The sequence below is a fragment of the Sturnira hondurensis genome, unplaced genomic scaffold (assembly GCF_014824575.4).
Source record: "Sturnira hondurensis isolate 20B ecotype Veracruz unplaced genomic scaffold, ASM1482457v3 Scaffold0005220, whole genome shotgun sequence".
Classification (NCBI taxonomy): Eukaryota; Metazoa; Chordata; class Mammalia; order Chiroptera; family Phyllostomidae; genus Sturnira; species Sturnira hondurensis.
Window position 1 is genome coordinate 4717002 of NW_028077851.1, and position 10210 is coordinate 4727211.

Here is a 10210-nt window from a genome sequence, read left to right on the forward strand (position 1 = left end):
GAGAAGCTGGGTGGTCGCAGGACCGATGTGTGGACAAGAAGACTAGGTGGGCAAGCGGCGGCGCAACTACTCACCCGGCGAGTCCCCCACCTCCAGCCGGGGACCCCACAGTTCCCGAGGCCACCGTCGCCGCTTTACCTTGCCCAGCGGCAGCAACAACTAATCAAAACCTCCGGCCCCGCCCTCTCACAGAAGCGAACGCGCAGCCTAATTTGCTAACTGCCCCGCCCCAGCCATCCATTCGAGCAAATGGGAAAGCTCCTAAGACCCCGCCTACTTTTAGTAGGAGCCAATGCAGAGAGAGTGCTCGTGCTCAGACTCGGGCTCGCGCGCCCCGCCCGCTCCGCTCGTGCTCGAGTCCTCCAAGCCAAAGACTGTTGGTTCCTTGTATAAGCTTGCCTGCGCGCGCACGCGCGCGCGCGCTCCGCACCTCCGCGCTCACCAGTTTGGTTGCCTCTCCGGGCCCTAGCAACCTGAGTTGGGTGGCTGCGAGGGGCGGGGCCCGAGCCTGGTGCGGTTGGTGCGGAGGGAGGGGCGCTGTGGGGGGTGGGGGGAGCACAGATCGTGACTGGGAAAGGGGCGGCTGCAGGGGTGGGGAACCAAGAGGCCCGGGAATCCGCCTGTCACTGCCGGGGGGCGGGGGGGGGGCGGAAAGGGGAATCCTGCCATCATCGCTGCTATCCTGGTCTCCCTCCGGAGGGACACGTGGATGGGGAGGTTGGGAGGGGTGGGTCCGAAAAGAGCGGGGAAAGCACGTTTAGAGCGGGAACCAGGGCACTGCTTGGAAATAAATGATGAAAGACGGTTTATCCCTGTCGTTGGTAGAAAACAATATCGAAGTACATTGCTGCTGCTGTCCAACTGTTGCAGCTACCGGTTCATACACGCACGTATACACACATTCACACGTACACTCATCCTTCAGCCTGCAATCCCTTTGGAGCAGAGAAGGAGTAGCCTGAGGATTCCTTACACAGCAGCTAGATGCATTCACACGGCTGTTGGGGCAGCAGCAGCGACCCACAGCTCCGCTTCAGTCCAGTGCTCCACCACACAAGATTCTCCCCCAGCTGGCATGAAAGCAATGAAGTCATCGCCCAACCAGTAAAAATGTAAAGATCTTAATACCTACCATGGATCGGGTTTCCAATGAGAATAAGAGGTTATGAAATGGAAGGAGATACATTTCCAGTGTCACTTTTTGAAAATTAAGAATAATTATAATTTTTAAAAGATATCGTGGGAAATTTATGTAAAGCTGCATAATAATTTCCACCTTAAAAAGCAAAGAGGAAAATAGGTTTTATTCTGTTGGGTTCTTTTTATTTTTTTCAGAAAATAAGCAGTGTATGAGGTCATAGCAGCCACCAAATTACAAATGTGCAGTACTATACTGTAATGGGAAATAGATATCTTGAATAAAATTCACAATCTATTTCTGTCATGAATCTGGTAACAGTATGTAACAGTATGCTAGGTTTGGCCACACTGTGCTAAGCCAAATGGGTTTTCTTTTTCATACCATACTGAATAGTTCATGAGGAAATAAAGATGCCTGCTTTCTCTTCAGCTTTTCAGGAAGCATATTAGAAAATTTTACAGGTAAGAATAGTGAATTAACGGTGGGAAAATGGAGTCAGGGGCAACAGCAGAGCTTTGCAAAGTCTCCTGCTTCCTGCAGATGCAAAGTAAGGTTGCTGTGACCTCAAGCTTCACCCACATGGAGCCAGAATTCCTGGGGTAATCATTTCATTTTCATTCCTGTGTGTTACATGAAGAATGATTTGTCTGTATAGAATCAGAACAAGGAAAAAAACAATAACTAAATATCAATTGATGTAGGTCCAGTTTAGTTTTAAGTGGTAGTATTAGATCCTTTCTAATGTGCCATCCTAGATATACAAATATAACTTTCCACCTAGTGACATTTGGTTTAATCTGGTTATGAATACTGGTGGAGGGTTTCCTGGAGCCACATCCAGGTCAGTTAACTGCAACTTCGGTCAAAATTTTATCTTTTCTAGAAGGTTAGTATGAAGTAGGAAGTAGCACTTTGGCCTTTAGCTGAGCTCTTTTCTTATGTAGAAAGAACACTAATATCACTGAATGAATGCTTGCTATGTGCCAAGAACATTACATACATTTAGAGTTGCCAGATGAAATACAGGAGGCCCATTAAATTTGAATTTCAGATAAACAATAAAGATATATTTTTAGTATAAGTATGTATTTTTATCATGGATACATGTGGGAGAAGGGTAGAAGACTAAATATCATTGTAAATCATTGTAAAAAAGGTTTTTTTGAAATGCCCCCCTGGGTCCAGACCCCATAATGCATCAGGATCTAGGGGAAAAGTGTAAGACCCAAATCAATGTGTAAATTTCTAGTGTTTGTAGAGAAAGGTGAACAGACTTATACAAAAAGTTATTTGCTCTTTATCTGAAATTCAAATTTCACTGGGCACCCTCTAATTTATATGCTAAATCTGGCAACCCTACACACATTATTGCTGAGCCTCATGATTTTCTCTAAGATTCTCTGTTAGGTCACCATTTCCAGATGAAGAAATAGTTTCAGAGCCTCCTCACCATCTATTTGCTCCTTCCTCCTTCTAATAGAACCCAAACTGTGTTCACACTCCCAGGGAGGTAAGTGCTGATTAGTCTTAGTTAATCTATGTGTGGCCTAATTAGACTAAAGGAAAAGACTTAGCATCCTATGGTTTGAGAGAAAGGTTTTCCCTCTCTATCCTCCCGTTAGACAAACAAGGAAGCAAGTAGCCTGGTTCCCACTGGCAGCCATTTTATGTCTAGAAGGCAAACCAGCCTTAGGTCAAAGCCCATACATTGAGTAAGGTACAGTTGGTAAATGGAACTAAAAAAAACAAAAGCTGGTTTCTGGATGACACCACTGAGTTGCTTAATTAAACAAATTCTGCCTTTCCTATGGATTTAAAACAGTTTGTGTCAGAGTTTCTATTAGATGCCTCAGAAGCATGATGCTACAGATGTCAGATCCCATGCATTCTACTCATTAGGGGTCTCAATAATAAATAAACAGGTGGTCATCAAGCTGTAAGACATTTTTATCCTGAATATATGTGTGGAAAGTCTAGAAAACTAAGTTGGCCTTCTAATCATTGTAAAAAAGCATTTATGAAGGGCCCGTCTGGAACTAGACCTCAAAATGCAATCGAGATCTAGGAGAAAAGCTTAAGGATCAAATCATTGTGTAAATTTGTAGTGTTTGTATGAAAAGGTGAGCATTAGTTATTCCTTGGCCTGGCTCAGAGCTTAAATCAGACTGTCAGGTTTCACATGTTTTCATTTAAAGTTCATGCCATTTGGGAAAATGTCATTTAAGAAATATAAGTCCAATACCTCATTTTAAATTCTTAAAACCTTTATCCCTGTCCTCCAGGCACTAAGTTTAACCACAAACAGTGTAGCAAGAACAGAAACATCAGCCTTAAAAGACTCAAAAGGGAAAACCACACCAGAATAGAATGCCATATGAAAATGGATGGTCGACAAGACAGAATAACTTGGTGGCTAAAACCATAGACTCGGGAGCCAGATCACCTGCATTCAAATGCTAGCTCTAGTTATGTCCTTGGAGAAATTGCTGAACTTCCACTTTGTAAAATGGTGACAATAATATTGCTCACCTCATAAGTCTTTGTAAATGATTATTTTTGAAATACTTAGCAGAGTACCTGGCCCAAGGTAAGGGCTTTATAAGGATTAGCTCTCATTGAGCAGGCTCAATTCCATGGGCTATAAACTAAAGCAGTTTATTTTTCTTCAATAACTACTTTGAACCATGTTTTTATGGCAAATCTGTCTTTTGTGTCCCTTCATATCTTGGACAATTATCAGAATTCTTAGGTCTTTTTCAAATATTAAAAATCAATCTAGTTTAAAACTCAAATGTTGTGTTTGATTTAAATCCCATCCACTCCTACCACCACCCTTCTCACCATCATCACCTGCCAGGCTTGTCATCTGCCATTTTGCCAAGGCACCCAACGTGACCCTTTTCAATCCACTAGGGTGGCTGCTGACCCCCTGGTCTACCTTAGTCTCATATGCCCAGATCATCATTTGCGATCAGCAGTATCCGTGGAGCTGGAGTGGGGCAGTGCTAATGGATGCTGTTACTGATGTAGAAGGGCTTTTTATTTCAAAAAGAGTATCTAATAAGATAATGGAGATGTGCTGTCTTTGGCTTCGTAAAAAGCAAGCCAGCTAATTTTATAGATAACAGCAGGAAAAAAAAAACAGTGAGAATTGGGGCACATAATGGAGAATAGTGCTTGCATTTTTCCATGTGGTCTAAATCATTTAGTAGTTCTGGACACCCTGACCCGATGATTTTAGGTATAAAGGCAGTGGTAACATCCAGTTCCTCTTCCTCCCCAAAACCCTGCCCAATAAATTATGAAAGAGGCTTAAAGCCAGGGAATATGTCAGAAATACTTGTTGCTTCAGATGCCTGCTTCAACTGAACATTCATAATTCTACATAGTTTTAAAAAATTGAATAAATTAATTTTTTCATGCGTTACTGTCTTAATGCAGATGAAACCAGTTTCCTTGGGTAAACAGTAGTCTATTAATCTTTCTTTAGAAATAGTATAAATCAACATTTGTTGAGAGCTTACTGTGTGCCAGGCATTCTGCTGAACATTTTGCATGGATTATCTCATTTAATCCTTACAATATCCCTATGTGCTCATGTAGTAGTTTTAAGATATCCTCACAAATTTCCCCCCTCCTCCCTTCAAATGCAGAGTTAAGTTCTCCTCCCCTTGAGCGTGGGCTACACTCAGTGACATACTTCTAGCAAATAATACATGGCAGAAGTGATGGTCATCGATGGTCATGACCTGAGACTAGGTCATAAAAGGTGTTGCAGTTTTCTCTTTACTCTCTCACTTGAATCACACAGTATAGTGGGAAGCCACTATACATGTTGTGAGGACACTCTCAAGACATCCTACATAGAGATCAGGGGGTGAGGAACTGAAGCATCCTGTCAACGGCCCGTAAAAAACTGCCCATAACCATGTGAGTGCGCCATACTGGGTGTAGATCTTTCAGCCCCCGTTAAGCTTTCAGGTGACGGCAGTCCTGTCTGACATCCTGAATACAACCTCATGGGAGATCCTGAGCCAAAACCACCCAGCTAACTCACTCCTGAATTTCTGACCCACAGAAACTATGAGACAACAAAAGTTTATTGTTGTACACCACTAAGTTTGAGGGTAATTTGTTATGCAGCGATACCTAATTAATGCAAATGAATTCTATTTCCATTTAACATGACAAGATTGTAGTTACCCAAGCGTACCAAAGCAGTAGGTGGTGGAACCAGGGTGCAGACCCAGGCAACTGACTACAGAAGCCTAATCCTTAACCGCTAAACTATGCCTTCCAGCAATAGAAACCATTTATGCAATAGTGCTATATGCCAGAAAGTTTCCTTACACTGCCTCATTTATTCCCACAAGGGCTCTGCAAGAAAGACATTTTTCTGCCTTTCAAAGTCATCAAAGTACAGTTACTATCTTCTTAAAAGAATCGATGCTAATGATATGCATGAAGGTATAGGAGTGAAGTAGCACTGTTGTCCATTTCGTTTTTGGCCTTTGCTTACTTGTTTAGCTCAAGTGTGAGGTGACTCAATAAGCATCTTACTAATATCCTTCCCTAAAGTGTTTTGAAAATTTTAAATGACCCCAAATGACTCCCTTACCTTGAAAATGTGCAGATAGGCCAAGATATGACATATAATGTACATTATCTTATCTCAAGGTTTCAATTAAAATGGAAAAAAAAACATACATCATTGAATTTGTAAATGAAACAAATGAGTTCCTAGAGTCTAAATATGAAAAAGGTCATAAAATGCCTTTAACTTTCATCTTGTAGGTTTAATTCAGACCTGATTCAATACAATTTCACAGACTATAAGGCGCCTTTGAATTCTGGACTAGTTATATAAAAACATACGTAGTGGGAAACATATTAATCTTACTACTGCTCAAATCTATAAAACAATCCTTGCTCTTTTAAAATGTTTTAATACAATAGTGAGTGATTAGCATAACACTGGTCTTCTGTGTTTGCTCCTATTTGGTGTCTGCACAAAATAAATCAGAGGTTGGTTGAAAAGCAATAGTTACTGTCATTGGAAGAGTGGGAAGAATCTTCTAACAGGCCTCAATTATTCAGTTTTATCATCTGTATTGATCAATGTACCATATTAATCACTTTGCATTGAAAATAAAGATTATATCTTATTCACTTTTGTTTTCCCAGTGCCTAGCACATGACCTGACACTCAGTAAGTATTTGTTGAAAGAATGAATGACTCAACAAACTGACCAATAAGTTCCAACATTATTTTGCGGTGTGTTGATACACAATAGAGGAAAATTAAGGATTCAGAAATTACCTGAAGAATATACATTTTTAAAAAAAAGAAGAAAAGAAGGAAGATGAACACAAAGTGACTAGGCAATTGAGGCTATGCCATTTGGAGGAGGTAGGTTGAAGTAAAAAGATATAGGAGCTGTTGCGTGAACCTGATGTACCTGTACAATTGCCTTGACTCGATTTCATTTCTCTGAAAGGAATTCTTGACCAGAGTTGCAGATAAAAATCCAATATGGCTTCCGACATACTCAAGGAAATGAAAAGGTACAATGCCTATTTTATTCATTTATCAGCCTTTTTACTGTCAAGAGACACAACTATTCAGTTGAAAATGTCTAAGTTTGTATTACATTCTCAAGTTAAGACAATGATTTGATCTGAATTACATTAAATAGTATGTATCACAGAGCACAATCTGAACAGTTTATTTCTCCAGCAACTTCTCCACAAAATTCTCATAGATTTATTTCACTTTTAATATAATGACAAAAGATCAAGTTCACCTGATTTCATATATGTGTCAAATATAACTTTTATAAAATAGGCTGAAATTTTAAAAAGTGTCCACGTTTTTAAACAAAACTCAAATCATGATACTTTGTGTACTGATGACTGCAAGTTACTCTGAAGTGCATAAAAAACAACATGGATCGATAGATCAGTAGAAGGAGGGATGGATGGGTGGATAGATATGTGTTGAAGACAATAGAATAGAACGTTAATTGTAGAATGTGGGCAGTGGGTATACATACTTGTTCACTGTGCAATTCTTTAAACTCCTGGTATTATGAAATTTTTGATTAAAAAGTAAGAGAAAGTGCTATCTTGATAGAAATATATATGTTGTTTTATGATTTCAAATTCGGGATTTCACACAAAGTCATGACCAAATCACTCCTATCTAGCCTCTATTCCTTCCACCTTTAACTAGGACTAAGAATAAATACACTCACGCACACACACATACAGCATAAATCATTAACTTGCATTACCATGATAATCCCAAAATAGCGATACTTATTATTCTAAACATGTCTGTAAGATTTTCCACTGAATCCAGCCATCACCTGCACCATAGAACCTTCCAAAAATTAACTTACACCTGCTCCAGGCCATATATACAGTTATAGTTTTAGGGATCTCAGCTTCCCTTTCTGCCCCTTTTCACATTCTGTATATTATCCTAGATTCAGTATCCTTAGTGTTCTTCTACCCTCTGTCTTTCAAAAGCAGTTCCAAGAAAAATACCTGATAAATTCATTAAAACTAACCAATACAAGGATGTCAGTGTACTATGTGTAATATTTCCTGGCAGTTTACATTTTAATAATGAAGTAACCAATCAATCACTAACACAGAAGCAAAATCTCTCATTATAAAATTCCAAGATTTAATGAGACTACCAATTATTGCTCATAATGGTCAAAAAAGTGGAAAGAACCCAAATGTTCACCAGCTGATGAATGAAGAAATAAAATATAGTATATCCATAGAATGAAATATTATTTGGCAATAAAAAGGAATGAAGTACTGATCCACACCACAACATGGATGATCCTTGAAGACATGATGCCAGGTGAGAGAAACCAATCACAAAAGGTCACATATTATGTGATTCCATTTATATGAAATATCCAGACTTGGCAAATCCATAGAGACAGAAAGTAGATAGATGTTTACTTAGGGCTGAGGTGAGGGGTGGGGAGCTAGAAGGAAATGAGCAGTGATTGCTCATGGATATGGGATTTCTTTTGTGGGTGATGAAAAATGTTTCAAAATTGGCCCTGGCTGGCATGGCTCAGTGGATTGAGCACCAATCTGTAAACCAAAGGGTTGCTGGTTCAATTTCCAGTCAGAGCTCATGCCTGGGTTGCAGGCCAGGTGCCCAGTAGGGGGCATGTGAGAGGCAACCGTATATTGATGTTTCTCTCCCTCTCTTTCTCCCTCCCTTCCCCTCTCTAAAAATAAAACAAATAAAGTCTTCTTTAAAATGTTTAAAAATTGATTGTGGTGATAGTTGCACAACTTTGTTGATATACTGAAAACAACTGAATTGTGCTCTTTAAGTGGGTGAATTACATGGGTTATGATTTATAGCTCAAAAATTGTGTTTTTTTAAATCAGTCTAGGATAATAGACAGTAGGTTACACTATACAAGGCCCCTGTCCAGGCATGTTAGCTATTTTTGTCTATCCCCTCCATCCTGAAATGTGGTCCTTAGACCAGTGGCACTGGCATCACCTGAGAGTTTTTTAGAAATTGTAAAATCTCAGGCCCAAACCCCTGTGACAGAATCCACCCCTTAGGCAATGTTTTTCCGGCTGATATAAAACTTTTGCAGAGTCTTCAGTTACCAGTATGTTACCAACCAAGCAAAGCAAGGAAAAAAATCATTGTGTCCTCCAAGAAAAGGAAATGTTGTTATAAAATACATGGTAAAGTATTTTACCATGTGGTGTTTGCTGGTGTTTACCATGGTGTTTGCTGCTTTCAAAAACCAGATGGCGCTGTAGGGCTTTAGGGAAGGGGAGTAGAGAGTGACTACTAATGAATATGGTATTTTTATTGGGGGCAATGAAAATGTTCTGGAATTAGATAGTGATGATCAATGTACAACTTTGTGAATATTCTAAAAACCATTCAATTGTACAATTTAAAAGAGTGAACGATGTTATGGTTTATGAATTCCTGCATGTTTCAATAAAGTTATTTTAAAAAGTCAGCAAGACAAGCAAGAGAAGCATTTTATAGAACTGGTAACAGTCTTTTGCAGTGCCTAAAAATTCCCACTTTATTTATACCAGGGCTTGTCAGTCTCAGCACTATTGACATTTTGGGCTGAATCATTCTGAGTTGTGGGGGTTGTCCTGTGCATAGCAGGATGTTTAGCAGCATCCCTGGCCTCTAACCCACTACACACCAGTAGCACCCTCTCCCAAGTTGTGACAACCAAAACTGCTTCCAGACAAGGCAGGCATCGCCAAATGTTCCCTGGGGCATAAAATGAGAACCACAGATTAGGACATAGTTGGCCCCATCTTTATGATAAGGAAGCTTTTCCTTAGAAAGAGTGTAATTCTTTCATTTTGAAAAAATTTCTTCTGGTTCTTTTCTTAGTGAAGATGAGAAATAAATGTTCAGATTCTCAGAACTACTGTTCAAATGCCCGTATCCCTTATTTATTGATGACCTTCAGCCTTTTGCCTATTCACTTTTGCAACTTTTCTTCAGCTGCCCCATTTTTCAAGTCTTGAATTCTTTTTACAACTATCCAATTGACCTCTATCTATTTCTTATAGTTGCTTTCATTTTATTTTATCTTCACCTGAGGATTTTTTCCATTGCTTTTTTAGAGAGAGAGGAAGGCGAGAGAAACATCACTGTGGAGAGAAATATCAATCAGTTGCCTCATGTACACGCCCCAGCTGGGTGTGGAACCCGCAACCCGGGCATGTGCCTTGACTGGGAATTGAACCCACAACCTTTCAGTCTAGAGACAACACTCCAACCAACTAAGCCACACCAGCCAGGGCTCTTACAGTTGCTGTTAAAATGGAACACGATGGTTGTCTTCATCAGGTCCAAGCTGCAAAACAGAACTCACTCTAGATATGTAAACAAAAGAACTCACTAGCAGGAGCTGATTACAAAAGAGATAGAAGGGCTGAAGTGAAAGAGAGGTTATCCAGAGATTTCTGATTCAGGAAGCCCTACTACTCCTCCAGCTGGAAAGCAAAAAAGCAAATGGGGTTCCCTTGAACCTGCAA

The 10210-nt window shown here is 40.0% G+C and overlaps 1 protein-coding gene across 1 annotated transcript in view; it reads right to left on the reverse strand.

Moving 5' to 3' along the window:
* Positions 1–170, reverse strand: part of CDKL5 (cyclin dependent kinase like 5) — a 171895-nt gene extending 171725 nt beyond the window's left edge. Inside the window, exon 1 of the mRNA XM_037046272.1 lies at positions 75–170. The gene's annotated coding sequence lies outside the window, so the exon portion shown is untranslated. The remainder of the gene's footprint in view (positions 1–74) is intronic.
* Between the last annotated feature and the right edge of the window lie 10040 nt (positions 171–10210).